General features: G+C 34.8%; 2 long non-coding RNA genes across 2 annotated transcripts in view; both read left to right on the top strand.

The window, feature by feature from the left end:
* Positions 1–19,564, top strand: part of LOC118180138 (uncharacterized) — a 59,727-nt gene that overhangs the window by 18,274 nt on the left and 21,889 nt on the right. The gene's annotated exons all lie outside the window — the stretch shown is intronic.
* On the top strand, positions 568–6,942 carry LOC118199427 (uncharacterized). Its single transcript, XR_015041078.1, has 5 exons — positions 568–1,177; positions 1,275–1,344; positions 2,701–2,778; positions 3,016–3,081; positions 6,768–6,942. It is a non-coding gene; the product is annotated as an uncharacterized LOC118199427 (long non-coding RNA).

Raw genomic sequence — 19,564 nt, 5'->3', positions numbered from 1 at the left:
TCGGCAAGAAGTACCGACTTCCTGGTAAATTTTGGCATAATGTTAATATTACCTCAAATGCAGAAAAGTGTTCTGTCATGTTATATTTCCAAAATCATCAAGATTTTCCTGCGAATTCTCCAATTTTTTAAGATTTCCTGAAATGTAGCATGTCTGCCACTAGTCTCTTGCACAAAACTATCCAAATTTCTAAAAATCTGAAACAGTTTACTGAAATTACCAAGAAAAAAAAATATTTTTTCCATGTATATTTTAGAATTGTTTCTTTGATAGAACCCAGCATCACCCCCCCAAAAAAAAAATCTTCTAAAATTGGCAAACTAATTTAGGTAAAATGACCATCAAACTTTCTGTGTACTTTTTTATCTTTACCTCACTGCTTGTGAGTTTTAAATAAAATTAATAACAAAACTAAGTCTAAATCTCGTAGTTTCTGTGTTGGCAGTATTACTTATCTTTAGATATTGAAAAGAGGTTTTTTTTCGGGGGGGGCATTAGAGACTAATAATTTTCTTTGTAAAGACCTTCCATCCATTGCTTCTTTAAGGTGGTCTACTACAGCAGCATTACAATACTAAAAAATTTTTTACACGCAGAATCGCTAATTAAGAAACTATGTTGCGTGCAATTTGGCAGAAATATAAAGCAATAGGTCAGTTTTCGAATCACAATGTTAGAATCAGGTTTGAAATGAAATTTACTTAAATATTATATTTTAAAAAAATTAGTTTGAAATACGTAATTTTAATGTGTAGTTTGGAAAGCCATCAATAGATGGCGCTACGAGTTAAAATTTAACATTGTAATCTTATTTCTGCAAAAATTCACGAAGTAATTGATTTTGATATCAGTTATAAATCATATTTTTTTCTAAATAATATTTAGAAGCGTTTCATATATTCCTTTATACACAGTTTTCACTAAACATTGTCAGCTGTCAGCAGAATGACGTTTACGGCAACCCTATTGCATTGCTATTCCGCACTCGTTTTGTTTACATTTATTTGTACTGTGGTCAGTTTGCAAAAAATATGCGAAAATATCAAGGACGACCGAAAAAACATCCTGGTTTTAATAAAAGATCCAGAATTCAGCGTAAACGTCGAGCTCAAGAAAAAAATATGAAATTAAATTCCCGAGATGTGGAAGATTCCGAACAAGCGGATGTTTTCGAAAGGTGAGAAATAATTTATTCTTTATATCGACTACCCCGTGTTTATGATTTCGTAGTAAGTTAATTCCGAAGTAAAATATGCGTATTTTTTTTATTGAAGGTCAGAAATTATTGATACAACTGCATCTGTGTCAAAGGAGAATCATTGCCCGGATGATTTTTTTTACAAAGTAAGTTTTTTTTTTTTTTTTTTTTTTGTATGTGTGTGTATGAGGGGATGCTAATAATTGTTCAATTCTGTTATAAGAATTTATTCCTCCATTCACACTAAATTGTTGGGAAATATTGAAAGGGTAAATTCCAATTCACAAGGAATTGCTGAAATAATTGAATCTTTTCAAAAGTATGAGCATGTTCTTGCGATCTAAATTGAATTCACCATCATTACATGTATTATTGGAAATTTTATAGTCATGTGTTTGCTACGAAATGCTTTGTCAGTTACCTATGGTATATTTTAACAGGTGTATGCACATTTATTCATGTGCTCGCTGTTCAACTTGCTTTTTTTTATTATGTCATTTACTTGGATGTTAAAACTTTCTTTTAGCGTTGGAACATTTTATGATCATTTAGTAAAATTTATATATAAATATATATTATTGCTTGTTTATTTATGGTTCTGTGTATTTGTCATGTATGCATGTTGTGAAGTGTAGTTTTTGAAAAATATGTCACAAATGTTAAATTCCACCAAAAGCTGAATTGAATTGATATTGGGATGCAGGTAATTAGAAAATATCTGCTGTGTATTTTGAGCGTAAACCAAACTAGTGCCAAGAATGGGACCAATATGCTCAGGCTTGCTTAGCCTTTTTGCCATTGTCCAAATTGAATTATCTCCAGTATAAAGGGAGTGAATGCTTTCTCTGTATAACATTAAAATATCCATCTGATCAAAAATCTACCAATAAGAAACTTTTCATATGTTATGTGACAGACTTTCTGCAAACAGAAGTCCTCAGCTCTGTTCTTGTACATGTTTTTTAATTGTGGTTCAGATGTGTACTTCTCAAAGGAATTCTTCTCATAGGAAGATTATCTGAACATTTAAAAACTATATTCTGCTTTTAGGGGCCTAATATTTTATGCCCCTAAAATTAATATTGAAATTTCTAAAATGTTGAAAAATATGTCATCTGGATTCTGTACAAAAAATATAATCCCCTTTTTCATTTCTGCATTTGCAATTCCTGCATTTTCTTTATTCCTACATTTTTTAATTGGAAGGAATTTCATTCGCAGAGCCCTCTAATTTATTCTTACAAATCATGTAGTAATGTACCATTTTAGATAGATATAAATAACACATTTTGTAATTTTTCTAAACTGTGGTTATACAGCATGATATAATAGCTACACAGGGTATGGCGAAACAGTATACAGCAATATCTGTCGCACTGTCTGAGATGGGTGGTAGTCATACATAGCTTAATGCTTAAATTTGTTATGTGTTATTTATTTATTCATGTTTTTTTTTTTTTTTTTTAAATTATGTTATAGCAGTTTATTTCTTTCATTCTTAGGTCCGGAAGTGAAAAATTTGACTTTTCTACACCAGAAGTTACAGCTAATGTTCCTAAGACAAACCAGGCTTTCCTGAGGTAAGTTGGTTTATTTTTAAAATAGATATTAGCTGTGCATGATATTACAGTTACTTAATTATGGTTAACTAATTATGTATTAATTTAGAAGTCAAGCAACCAAAATCAGCGTTATATTTTCAAATAGTGAATATTTCAAAATATGATGCTGATTTTTGTTGCTTGACTCTCAAATTAATACTTGGTCGGTGTGTTATTGTATCTTAATTAAACTAATTATGGTTCTTTTCTTCTCAGTTCTGATCTGGACATTTCAGTTATTGACTCTGACGTAGAAGGTAGAAATACAAGCTCTCTTTTGGGGTAAATATGTATTTCTCTATGCCAAAATTAAAATGTCATCATTTATGTTTTTCTTTTATGGTGTTACATTATGTTGTTTACATACTGATAGCTATTAAAACTGTTAAATATAATATTGTAGCTATCAAAAAGAGGGGGATGAATTTGATTTGTACCAAATTTGGATGTTTTGCATGAAAGAACTTGAAAATAAAAGATTTTTTTAAAAATATATTCATTGAAATCAGTGAAATTTTCAGTCTGGACACTGAAGCAAATGAAAATATTTTGGGGTTTGATTCTTTTGATGGGAGCCTCATCAATAAGCCTACTATCTTTTTTAAATATTGCTTCTTTTTCATTGTTTTCATGATGTTTTATGTTCCCTTCATGAAAGAGATTTTTAATAATTTAAATTTTGTTAATAAAATATAACAAAATGAAATCTGTGATTATGTGGCTGTTATTTTTTCCATATATATTTATTTGAGGAAAACCACAAATTTTATTATTTTACAGAATTTTTAAGAAAAATATAAGGATAAAATTTTTTAAATAATTCTGATTACTACCTTTGCTTTCCTCTCATAATGTGCCTCAAATTAGAGCAATTAGACAACAAATTTAAGTCGTGATCTTTTTTTTCCAAGTTTTTTTTTTAGGCTTAGGAGTGTAAATTGCTTATCCCCACAAGACAGTGCATCTTCTTAGTATGCCAACCTAAGGCTCCGTTCACATGATGGTATAAATGTCATAGACGCATAATCATAAGGCACAAAATGTGGGAGTTCCATTCACACCTGCGAGAGAGGGTCTAAGCCATAGCCAATTAGAGAAGCTAAATTTGTGCATGCATGTATGTGTCTACAGCTTTCTCTCTCAATAGGTTTTATGTATATGCTCTGATTGGCCGACTCTTATATCAAGTCGGCACAAAGTTGAAAACTTCAAGCTTAATGCCCAAACTAGTTTTTGTGACATAGCAAGGTCTGACTACAAAGCGTTGTTAGTTGGGAATTATGACATTTATACAACGGCTTGAATAGAGCCTTAGAAAGCCATTTGGTAACTGAGTTATCCACCATGAAAGAGTTATTCTTGCCCCTCTGAATTCAGTGTTTACTGGAACACGAACATTTTATACTCAGGTGTAGAGGCCCTTCATGTGAAACCTCCGGCACACAAAGTAGTGACTAATATTGCACGAGCAAATGACACTGCGAGCATGGAAGCAGCAGTTGTGAAGATGACTCATCTTCTTGTAGTAATATACTGGTAATCCAGTGTATTATTATTGTTAATTTATTTGCTGTCTGTTGCCTAAATTTCCTAAACCTAATTGCGAATGGGCTGCCTGCATGGGCGTTTTCATGGTTTTCCCCGTGTATATGAGCCATTTCCCTTAGAAAGTCCTCCATGAAAGCATTCCTCCTCTTAGGAAGATCAAGTGCTTTGCTGTCATCAAATAAGCCAAATTTAAACCTAATTTGTAATATTTATATATATTAATTATATATATGTATATATATTGTATATATATATATTTTAGCTTGGAGTCTGAGCCTCTTCAGGAGAACCTTAATGATGAATTTCTGTGTCCTGATTCACCTTTAATTATCGAAAGGGAAGATCGACGAAAGGCAAATCCATTACCATCTGGCAGAACAATTTGCAATATGTCTTTTGTAATAGTGCAGGCTAGGACATTAGAGCAACATTCCCTAAATTGTAAATTTGGAGGATCATTTATTTTTAACAAAGTGATTCGACGTGGTCTTGTCACTACATATAACTATGTATGTGATAAAATTTTATGTGGGGAAATGGCAACAATTTGTTCTGATATGGAGAAAAGCAGTCTAAATCAGCTTGCAGTATTAGGTGCGTTATCTACTGGCAGTGGATTTTCACAAGAGGAGGAAAAGTTTAGCATCATGGAAATTCCGTATATGAGCAACTCGACCTTTGCTTCTTGTGAGCGAACTACTGGCAAAATAATACAGGGATGTGCACAGGAAACTATGTGTGCTGCTATAGAAGAGGAGAAAAGGCAGGCAGAGCTTCGCAATGATAAAGATAATGATGGTTATCACTGTATAACTGTCATTGTTGATGGAGGTTGGTGTAAAAGAAGCTATGGGCATGGTTACAATGCTTCAAGTGGCATATCTGTTATTATAGGCATGGTCACCCAGAAAATTTTGTTTGTTGGAATTCGCAACAAAGTGTGCCTTATATGCAGTGCTATTGAAGATGGCAAGATGCCAAATAAAGTGCACCTTTGTTGGCGAAATTGGAATGGGCCTTCTACAGGTATGGAAAGCAGTGCCATGTAGCTCAAATGGTATATTTTATGCAAATAAGGTTACCATGTGAGTTTTTCGACTACCTACCACTAAAACTAAACCTGAACCATTTGTAACAAATTTACTGTCTTTTATGGATCAGCACCAGTTTATCAACTGCTAACAAACATAAAATATTTATGCATAAAGACTTGAGATCATGTTCTCATGTGTTTGTGAGAACTGATCGTGTGAAAAAGGCACTTGAATTTGCTTATTGAGGGACCATTTTTTTGTGGTGAAAAAATATGATAAATATTTCCGAGTCTTAATTAAGGACAGACAAGTTAACATTTCATTGACAGACTGAAACCAGCTTATTTGTTACTTTCGAACAAATTACTAGAAACAGTGACTAAAAATAAAAAACCATTTCACATTTCATGTACCCAAAATTCTGATATTGTACCTAACGTCAAATCTATTATTCTAGATGGTATGAAAATCAGAAAATGTGTTGGATTTAAGGACTAATGTTTTGTATATTTTGCTATACTTCATCATCTTCTAAATATTAGTAAATATATATCTGCATTAGTGATAATCAGCTGTGAGCACATAGTGCACCATCTGCAACTCATTTGGGTATAAACTATGCTAGTGATTATAATGTCCTTGCTTTTTCCCATATGCCATATGTTGCATGAAATTTTGTTATATGAATCTAGCTTCCTGTGAGGAATTTCTGTGATCTTTCTAGTATGTATGGTCAAGAATTAGGCTTGTGATATACTGTCATGATTTTGCCCACATGTTCCCTGAATATACTACCATTTCCTTAGGAAGACTTCCAAGAAGAATACTGTTGTGAGTTCTAAGCCTAACTATGGTTTGGAACTGTTTATAATGAATTATTGGGATTCTACACATGTAATGTGGATGCAATTCTATTTCCATTTAGAAGATTTTCTGCAAAGGCAATGCTTTAGCTGTGAGATAATTCTGTTTTGGAAATAAAACTGATATTTATTTAGATTTGTGGTATTTATAAGGCAGTTTATCAATAGCAGGTAGCATCTTGCCTCTTTGCTTTGATCAGGGCCTGTGCAACCAGTGGTAGTCAAAATTTTATAATTTAGCAGAGGGCACTGAGCAGCAAAATTTAGAGGCAAAAAAATGTTCAGAACTTACGAAGACATCAGCCAGCAGAATTTAGGATATGCAGAGATTGCACTGAGTGGCAATAGTGCCATATGTTACATTTGCTATCTGCATTATTAATTTGTGAAACAATTTCAGCTGCTTGAAAATGCATTTTTCTGTTAGAAATTTGTATTTCTTGCAATTTCTTTTTTTTGGGGGGGAGGTCGAGAATATGGTGTTAAAAATATTTTATCATTTTCTTTTTTTTTTTCTTTTCAGGTGAAAATTTTGTGCATGATTTGGCTTTCATTGAGACGTCTCTGGGTCAGGAGTTACTAAGGAAGAGAAACTTACATGCAGGTTGAAGGATGCAGTGTCAAATGTATAAGGAATATAAAAGATGCTGTATATTAGTATAAGTTTGAATAACCATAATAAAAAAATTTCTTGAAAATTGTGTTTTTTCTGCGAGTTATTAAAATTGGAAATAATTAATTACAATATTTATGAAAATTTTCGAAAATAAAAATACAAGTAGTATTTAAAAAGTACTGCAAAACTCATTTTTAAGTAGAAAAATTATTCTCAGATGAAATTCTTTATGCAAAAGGATTCGATTATGCAAAAGGACTTTTTTAGTATTTGAAAGGTTCATTTGAACCCAACAACTGAAACTAACGTATCCCCAGTTTATTGATACCAACCATTTTGTTGGTATCAATGAACCCACTACTTTCTAAAAGCATTTCTGTCAATTACTAAGGGCTAATGAACAAGTGTTGAATTCTCAAGATGAATGTTGCCGAAACAGAAAAAAGTGTACATCAGAACATTCTGCAGTAGCTCAAACAAAGTCACGGACCTCATCTATACTGTAGTCAGAGAGAAATTATTCCCCTTCCTTTTCTTTCAAAAGCTGAGTTTCCAAACGCACAACGGGAGTCCGTTGCTAAAAGCTGTGGAACCAGTTTTATAGCTATTTTTAGCAACTTGTGAGCTGTTTTTCAGATAACACAGTAAATCTCGGGGAGGGGGAATTTGAAATCATGATCACTGCCGGTACGGCAGAATTTACGTACAGCAAAATTGTAAAATTCAGCGAAGCATCAAGCAATAAAATTTTAGAATTTTGTGGGAAGGGCACTTGACAACAGAATTTATTGCGTACAAAGTCAGCAAAATGCATAGCGCCGTACCTGATTCATGATACAGCAGTATTCATTACCAATAGCAAACTTGTTTGAGGATAAGTTCGAAAAAATGTTTTCTAGTTGTTACCTAAAATCGGTAAACAATAATCTTTGAAAGATTATTCGATTATATCGTTACTAATATGGTAAAAATTTGAAAAGCAATCAGAAGCCGTATCTCTAGGGTCTTCAAGTCACGATTTGTTTTTATTTGTTCGAATATGATATTTATATCTCTCTTCCTACAAGTATGTATCTTCGTACGTATAAAGTATCAAAAATAATAAAAGTAATTAATAAATTTTCTCTAGTTGCCCTGAAAACTACATCTGAATATAAAGATAAGAAAGACATCAGTAAATTGCTGTTGTTATTTGCTGATCATAATGGTAATCAACCGAACATGATCACATATACCGTCTTCAAAACTTTGATTTTTATCAAGCTTCATATAAATACTAGGTTTTTGTTAGTCACGTAATTTGACATCCTAAATTTAAGATGACAGATGAAATAATGACTAGTTCTGAATTAGCTCACTCAGGAAGTAAAATTTTCTCCTTCCCGTCAATATAGCATATTTATAGCTCCCAATGATGGCGATCACTAACTAAATATGTTATGGATTAGAACCCTATTGCACTCCATAAGTTTTTCTTTATTCGCTTTATGTGCATGCATGCATGCTTGGTTGTGGAAGAAATTAAAAAGCCCCCCCCCCTTTTTTTTTTTTTACTTAGGTTATTCGAATGTATACGCCAGACATTTATTTGTTGAACTGTAGTTATAATTTGGAACGTGGTGCTAGAGCCGTTGGAGCCGAACCGAACGTCAGTTTGTTTAGAATTATAGAGTTTGATTACGCCAAAGCAGGTGAATTTGGAAAACACCAAAATCGGTCATGCATCCAACTCGTTATCGAGGCTTGAACTCCGGATGAACTACCAGTGTTCGGCGGCTCGCTTGCTAGAACTGCGTTAGGCTCTTTGAATGTAGCAAAGCCACGAGGGTTACCTTCTTAAGATGGCAGGCCTTCGTGGAGTCATTTTCTGAAGGCTTAGATTAGGTTATTATGGCAAAGCACAGTAGGATGCCTTCATGTTGAACTTTCTTAGAGAAATTGACAACCCATACACGTTACACATACAGAAAATTATGAAAACGTCCATGCAGCCGGCCCGTTAGCCTTTATTCGAATCCAGGTCGAAACTACCAGTGTTCAGCGATTTAATTCCTCTACCGCGGGAGGGCCTAATTGCTGAAGGGAACTGGCTTGTATTCATGTTACACACGGTGAAAACAAACAATGCAACCAGCTGATTCGTCTGGCATCGAACCCAAACCAGTTCGAACTTCCAGTATTCAGTAGTTTTAACCACTCGGCCACTGGTGGCGTGTGGTAGGAGCCACAGATAATGTACTGAGTAGCAAAAATCCCTAATAGTGGCCCTGGTTACTAGTAGGATTGTAAGTATATTGGTAATCATCCAATCTACAGCAAAGAAATTTCGGAGCTTAATTGTAAAGTCAAATGCGACACTCCGATGAACGTGGTATATGTAGAGATGGAAAAATTTATTATTTAAAATACTTGTATTTATTAGTAAACATTTTATAAAATTTATTCTTAATTTAGCGTTTAAGAATTCTAAGAGAGTTATCTGAGTATTTTTTCCTCCTTTGGTAATCCAATAAAATTGAGTAAATTTATGTTCTGTAATATCTTTGCGTGTTATATACATAGTTTTTTTTTTTTTTTTCTTTCAAAGTTAGACAAGTTTACACAAACAATATAGGTCGAAAAGGGAGCTGGTCTGCGCCCGGTGAGCCTGTCGGCAGCGTCGCAAAGCGTAATTTGACTAACGAAAAGATCATGCTTTGGATCTGGTGATCTGGATAGTCACTTGTGTTGAAAAATAAATTTATTTCAACAACATAGGCCAAAAATTTAGTTGATCTGCGCCCGTGAGTCCGTCGGCAGCATCGTAAAGCGTAATTTGACTAACAAAAAGATCATTCTTTTGTATTTGGTGGGATTGCCGTGGTATTAATCACAAATAGTATATGGAAAAAGGTAAAACCCTTGACAGTAAAGGATACAACGAGATGCTAGTGCATGTTGACGCTGCTATCAAGGAAAAGAGTCGAATTGAGTTCCGGCGCAGAAAGGTAACGTTCCATCAAGATAATACCATACGTGTCTGCATTCACCGGCTAGCCTCTGTACGGACTCGAAAGGGATCTTTCACCACATCCACCATATAACCCCGACATCGCACGTTTGGACTTTCAGCTACATCTTGCTGGTCCTATCTTCACTTCTGCACAAGACGTCCGAAATGAGGTTGACCTGTGTTTGGACTCGGGCCACCAAGTTTCCGAGCCGAAGGTTTTGAAAAACTACCAAAAAATTGGCAGAAAAGCATAGATTTTTGGTAGTGATTACTATCCGCACTAAAGGTACTGACTGCTTTTTTTTCATAACTTTATGAAGAACGTTCGTGCTTAAAATTTTCGTTACAACCATTAAATTCTGTAATTTATGAATTCCTTCCCACTTCTCATGTATTTATCAACTGTTCTTTATGAACCTGATATTCCTACAATTATCAGCTGTACTTTATAAATCTGATATGTAGAAACGCAATTTGATTTTATGCATTTCAGTATCAAGTGAAATCTTTAAACTAATCGTTCATTATAACACTTTATGTTGTTTTCATTCAAAGCTGAACTCAGATAATGTGCCGAGGTTGAACTACCAGTAATAGGCGACTTTAGCGCTCGCCCGCTAGAATTTAGAGAGGAACTGAGTGCTAGAATTGGGTTAGGCTCTTTGAATATAGCAAAGCCACGAGGTGGCAGATAGCAGATGCTTTCGTGGAGGAAGTTTCTGAAGGCTTAGTTTAGTTTATAGCAAAGCTCCCCATACACGTTACACACGGGGAAGATTATGAAAACGCCCATGTAGCCAGCCCGTTCGCCTTGATTCGAACCCAGGTCGGAACTACCAGTGTTCAGCGATTTAACCGCTCGGCCGCGGGTGAGCCTAATTGCTGAAGGAAACTGGGTCGTATTCATGTTGCACAACAGGAAAACAAACCATGCAGCCAGCTGGTTCGCCTGGGATCGAACCGAAACCAGGTCGAACTTCCAGTAATCAATATTCTTAACCACTCAGCCACTGGCGGCGCGTGGCAGAAGTAAGAGCCACAGATATTGTAGTGAGCAGCAAAAACCTCTAATACTGGCTCTGGTTACTAGTAGAATTATATATTGGTAATAATCCAATCTACAGCAATGAAATTTCGGAGCATAATTGTGAAGTTAAATACGACACTCCGATAAACGTGATAAAGATGAAAAATTTTTTAAAAAAGGAAACTTACTATGCAAATACATGTATTCATTAGTAAACATTTTATAAAATTTATTCTTAATTTAGCGTTTATGAATTCTCAGAGAATTATCTCATCGAATTATTTTTTTCTCCTCTGGTAATCCAATATAATTGATTAAATTTATGTGCTGTTAATATCTTTGCCTGTTATGTACATAGTTTTTTTTTTTTTTTCCGTTCAAAGTTAGATAAAACTGAACGTACGTTACACTGAAATTACTTTGTCTAGAAAGTAAGCGCTTGAGTAGAAACAGATGTTGGGTTTTATTTTTATAAGACATGAGATCGCTTTCTGTAAAGTAATGTTATAAAATTTTGAATTTGAAATAATCGTACTTCGTTTTTAGTAGCGCAGAATGATAAAGATTTAATGAGAATATAGCAAAGCATCTTTTTAGAGACGCTGTTATAATTTTGCTATTTTATTTTTTTATGGTAGGTCAAGGAAAAAGGCAGGCTGCTAAATACGGTAACAGCACATTACTCTGTTTCATATATAGCGAATCCGCTCTGAAAAGAGGCACGAAGCGGTAAAGTAGCTGAACACCAGTATTTCGGTCCGAGTTTTGAATCCCGCGAAGGGACTGGTTGCGCTTTCGTGGTTTTACCCTGTGTAACGTGTCTAGGAGCCAATTTCCCTTAGAAAGTCTTCCACGAAGGCATCCTTTCCCTTAGGCAGATAGATCGTACCGGTGTTTATTTTATCAAGAGTACTGGTTATTTTTAAAAATGATCATCCTAGAAAGGTGATTGCCAAAAAGTATTCACTTCGCATATTTATACGTTATGCATGAATATACTCTTTTTAGTCAATCTAATATATATAAATTACTAATGCTTTAAAAAAATTCAATTTTCAATATTCTGTTTCCTATTTGTTCCTGTTCAATGAAACAGATTCATACACAGCAAATCCAAAGCATCGCTACAGGAAGATGATAAACCAGCACAGTACGTAATTACAGTTACATCCGGAAAAGAGTAGATATACATATAAATACATAATATATATATACGGTATACAACGATATACAATATATATATATATTATCGTTTTTTAGGATGTATCTATAATATGTATCATTTTACTTTATTAAAATATAATATTCAATTTTGTAATTTAGGAATTTCTTCTCCCTTATCATGTATTATCAGCTTGTACTTTATAAACCTGATACCCCTTCAATTATCAGCTGTATTTTATAAACCTGAAACATAGAAACGCAATTTGATTTTATGCATTTCAGTATCAAGTGAAATATTAAAACTGATTGTTCATTATAACACTTTATGTATTCATTCAAAGCGGATCTCAGATAATGTGCCGCAAATTATTTCCACACTAAGTTTTTTGTGCAAATAATACGTCCTGCTAGTGTTTTTGTAATAAAATGCATGTTATTAATTGATTTCGAATTTTCATTGCATCTTGATATTGCTGCCAAAAGATATTCAATCAACAATAGTATCTTTTACTACGTTTATGTGTGTGGATACATAGACCATTTCTCCGTGTACTAGAAAAATTTGATAATGATTTATCCACTTTTGAAGTAAAAAATAATAGTTAGGAGTGTTATACGATTTTACAATACAAGTAAAAAATATATATAAAGCTCTGGAAAGTGCTAACACATATTTATGGAATATTATGGATGGTAATTTATGAAATATTATGGATGGATGAGTAAATGGAATATTATGTGCGTGCTATATATGTATACACATATCATCAAGTATAAAATCATTTATATATAATTTTTATGTCGCGATGAAATTTGTTTTCTTCCGCAAAATAACGGCAAATTATGAAACATTACGCAACATTGAAAAGCGTGATGAACAAATTTTGCGAAAAGAAATAGCGACTGCTGCACGTATCTCACAGATATCTTTCATTCAACACAAAGGTGAAAAAGTTCTATTCCTGTTCAAAACATACCCTGCAGTCTGAGTCACAGACGGAAGAAATGACAGCAGGTCTTTTGTTCAACTGAGGGGATGTGTTTTATGGCTTACTCACTTTCCCGCCAAACAAGTACAGAGGAAGGAAGCGTCGTTGCCATAGTAACCAGGCTGTAGGTAGTCTTACAGATTTGAGTCTTTATCGCTCAACGTTCGTAGTGCCATCTGTTATTAAAAATCGACATGAGAAAGGGGTATTAAACGCTCTTAAAAGCGCCATTTTGCATAAGAATAAAACTGCCAAGTAGCAGATGATTATTTATATTTTTAAAAATATAACCAGTGAAATAAAGAACTTCAACAGATGGTGGATTTTTATAGCAAAGCAAAATCCTGTAAAATATGTGCAAAAAGCCTCTGTATTCTTGCACGCGACCAAACACATTGGTTGTATAATGATAATATATTTATATGATAAAAATTCTGTTTCAAATGGTAACTTGTATATATACGTGTTGTTATTGAAATCAATTATTAGTTACACCATATATCTTTCATTTACAGAGATATTAACAATATTTTTTAAATAATCCAAAGATTTTTCTAATATAAAGCTATGCTTTAATTTTGTATTGTTTTCCATGTTAATGCACAGGGTTCGTAGCGGTCCTTATAAGTGAAAATAAACGCCCTTACAGGTGCTTGCTTGTAATTTCTATCAAGATCTTAATAATTTGCATTCTCATTCCGCTTGGTCAGTACATATTCGTGTTTATTATGATCGTTCTATTTATAATAACATAGTTGCAGTAACTGCTGAAGTATAGTAAACTTTTAAAAATGTTTGTGTTTTAACACAGATTAGTTTTCTAAGGAATAATATTCGGAATGGCTTAAATAAAGGGAAAGTAATCGAATAGTAAAAATAATTTTGTTTTTTTGGCCAATACATTATACAGTATGAAGATTGGGAGGTTCTCCCCTTTCTCCTCAAAATCTCGAATATTGAAACTGTTATAGTTTGCTGCAAAACAAGCAACGGACTCTTTTTTTTTTTTTTTTTGTCACTTTCCAATCTGGATTGAATAGGACTAAAAGTTCTGCGGTCTACCAACCCAAGCAAAGAATGATTCTATTCCATATTCCAAATTTAATGCCGTTCAGAATTTAGATTTAAATTATTTAAATATCAATACGAGTGGAAAATAAATTGTATTTATTATTAGGTTCCGAGCGAATACAATAAATATGCCTAATTATTATTTATTTTCTCTATTTTGAACTGAAATTTCATCATTAAATCTTCTAATATAGTTTAGTTCTGCATAATTTTTTCCCCTCTCATTGTAAACTAGTTCTGTAAATTTAACTGTTATTTAAAATTAAAAAAAAAATAAATAAAAGTAATTATTTTCCACGGTTGAGGTAATGCTTATTCTCTCTTAATAAATACTGCATTTCTCATATTTTAAATTACAAGTCTAATTTTTAAGGTTATGCATGTTAAAAATCGAGATTAGTCGTGGGTTAAAGAAATGACATAGTCCAGGTCGAACAAATAAAAATATATTGGGAATATCAGGTTACATGGGAACAAGCAACCACAGCTATGCACACCAGACAGGGATAGAATGACAACAAAACTGTTGTTGCCAATTCTCATAAAGTAAATATTGGGACTGGCACATTTACATATATTTTTAACACGCCCCCTTGCCAGTCACACTATTTGCAAGATACTTACATACTTCCACAAAAATTTATCACGCTGTGGTTGTACACATTTACAGAAAAACAATGTAGCTGCTATTACATGCTTAAACACTATTGACTTCTACTTATGAATTACATCATTAAATGAACACATATTAAGTTATACTAGGAAACACAATGTTTACATAAAAGCAATTAAGAAAAATTTGTATCTAGGCTTCTTTCTGAAATTTTAAGTCAAGTCTCTACACAGACACTATCAGTCGTAAACTTCAAAGGAGATCATTTTTACGTACAAGTCCCGGCATAGTTCATGTCACGTAAAAGTTTTTTTGAGGTCTGCTTAGTTAGGAGATCAGCGAGATTGTCGCTGGATCGCACATGATCAAATATAATCACATTTTCCTTCACTAGGTCTCTCAGAAAATGAAATTTAATATCAATGTGCTTACTTCTTTCAGAAGTAACATGGTTCTTTGCTAAGAAGATTGCTCCCTGGTTGTCGACTAGCACTTTTTGAGGTGAAGCAGCTAATTCACTACAGATTTCCTTGATCAAATTTTTAATCCATAGGATTTCCTTGGCAGTGTGACACATTGCCACATACTCTGCTTCTGTCGTCGATAAAGCTGTTGTGGATTGCTTCTTGCTCGACCATGAGATTGGAGCACCTGCGAGTAGCATTATATAACCACTATAAGATTTACGGTCAGTTCTGTCACCTCCCCAGTCAGCGTCTGAATAGACTTGAAGTGGCTCACCTGTCTTCTGGAATCTCAACTTTCTGTGTCGTGTTCCCTTTAGGTATCTTAGAATGTGCTTCACACCTCTCCAATGTTCTTCCGTGTGTTTTTCATTGAACTGGCTCATATAAGTGGAAGAATAAGCCATGTCTGGGCGAGTACCACAAGTCAAATATAGAAGACTTCCTATAGCTTGTCTATAAGGGATTCCCTTGCTGTTTTCTTTGATTTCTTCCCACTGCTGTTCATCTACATTTTTATATTTTATGCTGGGGTCCAGTGGTGTGAATGCACATTTTGCTTCAGTCATTTTAAATGTTTCTAAGATTTCTGATGCATAAACGATTTGATCTAGTGTGTATGACCCATTATCTTCTTTGCATATTCGCATGGATAAGATCTGGCTTGCAGGACCTAGGTCCTTGACACTGAACCTTTTCTTAATGCCTTCCTTGAATTCATTTATCTCTGGCATGTTTCCAACTATCAAGAGGTCATCAACATAAACTCCAATTATGATGTTCTTCTCATGACAAAAGTAAATACAAGGTTCTGCATTTGACCTTTTCAATCCATACTGGATCAGGAAGTCATTCAAGCAAGTATTCCATGCACGTCCTGATTGTCGAAGACCATAGATGCTTTTCTTCAGGTGGCAGACAAGGTGTTCTTTCCCTTTCTCAATGCAGCCTTCTGGCTGTGCCATATATATGTCCTCTTCTAGGATTCCATTAAGGTATGCAGCTGTTACATCCATTTGGTGAACTTCTAGGTTTTTCTCTGCAGCTACGGCAAGCAATAATCTTACAGATTTGAGTTTGATGACTGGTGAAAAGGTGTCTTGAAAGTCCACTCCAGGCATTTGCAGATAGCCTTTTGCTACCAATCTGGCTTTGAACTTTGCTCGGTTCCCAATCTCGTCTTTTTTCTTACGAAACAACCATCTGGATGGTATTACCTTAGCTCCTGGTGGTTTTGTAGTTAGTTCCCAGGTTTGAGCTTGAGTGAGGTTCTGAATTTCTTCCTCCATGGCTTTTAACCACATGTCAGCTGCGGGTGATTTCAGGACATCTTTTAGGGTTACTGGGTCCTTTTCTTCAGATTGTTGTACCTCTTGGGCATCGTACAGATAGAAGTCTTCGAAACGTTTAGGAATTTTGGTTTTTCTTTTTTCACCTCTCTCACTTCCACGGGTAGGGTTTCTGGCTGCTACTTCAATTTCAGGGTCTAGGTTATTAGCAACGTCTTGTATTTGAGCAACTGATTGGCCTTCATCTTTGTAATCTGAAGTATTTTCAAGCTGTATGTCTGGACATCTTTCGGAATTTCGGTAAATTGGATCTGTATTGGGACATTCGGTTTCATCCAAGTTATTTACATCAGGAGTTATATAATCTAGAGATGAGTCACGAGCTTCTGTTTCAGGTAGGTCCAAAGGATATTCTGATTCAAAGTCTTGAATTTTAAGGGTAGCTTCTTCTGCAGGATTGTCACACTTGCTCAGTTTTAAAGGGAAAACATTTTCTTCAAAAATGACATCTCTGCTGACGAAAAAATGTTTCTTCTTCAGATCATACAATTTGTAGCCTTTAACTCCTTTAGGATATCCCACAAAAACACATTCTGTAGCTTTAGGATCAAGCTTGCTTCCTCTTGAGTGCGAGCGAACATGGCTCCAGGCTCTGCATCCAAAAACTCTGAGGTGGTCTGTTTTGCTTCCATACCCTGACCATCGTTCCTCCGGAATATCGCCATCAATTGCCATAGATGGCTGCTTGTTGTGGAGATAGGCGGCAGTGGCCATTGCTTCAGCCCAAAACCTGTGATCTGCTCCGGACTCAATAAGCAAGCATCTCATTGTGTTTATCAATGTTTGGTTGTCTTTCAGCCAGACCATTTTGTTGAGGCGTGTCAGGTACAGTTAGTTGTCTTTGGATCCCATGCGCAGCAAGGTACTTGTCAAACTTTCCACTTATATATTCCCCACCATTGTCACTTCTCAAGAATTTGATTTTTCTGTTTTGGAGATTTTCTACCATGCAACGGTACTCCTCAAATTTTTCTAGTACGTCACTTTTGGCTTTCATAGGGAATGCCGTGGTATAGTGAGAAAATTCATCCGTGAAAGTCACAAAGTAATTTGAGCCTCCAAAGGAAGGGGGAGAAATTTTGCCAACAACATCTGAATGTATAACTTCTAGGATGTGTTTAGCTTTTGTACTAGCGGCTTTTGGAAATTTCTCCCTTTTCATTTTTCCTTGAATACAAACCTGGCAAGGTTCATTTGCTAATACTGTTGATTTCAGGTTTCTGTCGATGGGGACAATATTGTTTGTTGTACAAGAACGTGGATGACCAAGTCTACGATGCAGCAAGTCGGCACTTTCAGTTTTCGTAGCGTAGGCAGTTGCCATCTTTTCTTCGATTATGTATAGTCTTCTTTTTTTCTCACCAGATAAAAGAGTATCTCCATTCTTATCAATCACTTTGGCTTTTCCTTCAGCAAATTCTACTTTTAAGCCTCTTTCTTCAATTCTACCAATGGATAATAGATTTCCTCCTAGTTCTGGAACATATAGGACATTTTCAATAGTGATGTTTTTTTCTCCGTCTTCTTCTCCAACAGAAAATGAAATATTTCCAATTCCAGTGACCTTTATTCTTTCTGAATTAGCAACTTCAACTTCAGATGTGTACTTCTTAAGGACTGAGAATTTTCTTTTATCAGAGGTCATGTGTTCTGTAGCTCCGCTGTCTAAAATCCACAGATTACTTTTTCTTAATTTTTCTTCATTTGCCAGAAGTGCAATGTTTGTCTTGAGGTCAACTGCAGTTTTGGCGCTGTTTTGTTTCTGATATTTGGCCTCTTCACAATTTTTAGATATGTGCCCCCACTGGCCACAGCTGAAGCATTTAGTATTTCTTCCTCTGTTAGTTTCTTCTTCATTTGGCCTTTTAGCTGCATACTTCTTCATGGGTTTTCCAAATGCAGGCTTCTTCTGGTTAGTGGCAAAACTTTTAGTGTGAAGAGCTTGTTCTTCATGATACACTTTGGCTGAACTCTCATTTCTGACTATACGTTTCTCTTCTACGAGTAGCCTTGGTTTCACAATTGTAGTTGTCAGATTTGCTTCATCTTTTTCCAAACTTAGGATAAGCGATTCATAACTTCTAGGCAGTCCCAACAGCATCACTAGGGCCACTTCTCTATCTGTGAATGCATATCCACCATTAGCTTATTTTCTATGTAAGTCCATTAATCTTGCTAGATAGGATTGGACACTCATTTGGCTTCATATTTATGTTAAAAAATTTTCTCATAAGCTGCAGTACGTGAAGCAAACCGAATTTTGTATGCATTTCTTTTAAACAGTTCCAGGCGTCTCTGGCTCTAATACAATCTCCGATATCATCTAGAAATGTATCTTCAACTATGAGGAATAATAGGGTAAGAGCTTCGTCATTCTTTTTCCTCTCCGCTTCATTCATTTCAATTCCATATCCGGGTTCCACTGCTTCCCAACATCTCTTCTGCACCAGCACGGCACGCGAACGTATACACCATGTGTGATAATTATCGCCGTTTAGTTTCGGCATTTTATAATCTTCAGATGTCATTTTTTAAGTAAATATATCGAGCTAAATTAACCAAAACAATTTTTATTTACTTCGTTAAAGGATGGTTATCCAGCTCACTTCAGATTCACAACGTGGTTAGGCTTCGGCGATCGGCGCGGTTAGGCTTCGGTGCGATCTTCAATCCTGGATCATAATGGCATTTCCTTTTGAGCTTTTCGTGCTGATAACGTGTTAAAAATCGAGATTAGTCGTGGGTTAAAGAAATGACATAGTCCAGGTCGAACAAATAAAAATATATTGGGAATATCAGGTTACATGGGAACAAGCAACCACAGCTATGCACACCAGACAGGGATAGAATGACAACGAAACTGTTGTTGCCAATTCTCATAAAGTAAATATTGGGACTGGCACATTTACATATATTTTTAACAATGCAGTTGTGTATAATGTAATTAGAGAGAAGCTTATTATTATTTTTTTTTTCTTAAAATGTGCTTGAAAAGTGCTTATAGGTGCTTATTTTTTTAACTAAAATGCGGCTAT

Source organism: Stegodyphus dumicola, chromosome 5, assembly GCF_044657685.1.
Source record: "Stegodyphus dumicola isolate Sdum_Otavi_A_Nest chromosome 5, ASM4465768v1".
Classification (NCBI taxonomy): domain Eukaryota; kingdom Metazoa; phylum Arthropoda; class Arachnida; order Araneae; family Eresidae; genus Stegodyphus; species Stegodyphus dumicola.
This window is presented reverse-complemented; position numbering and strand designations above follow the sequence as displayed.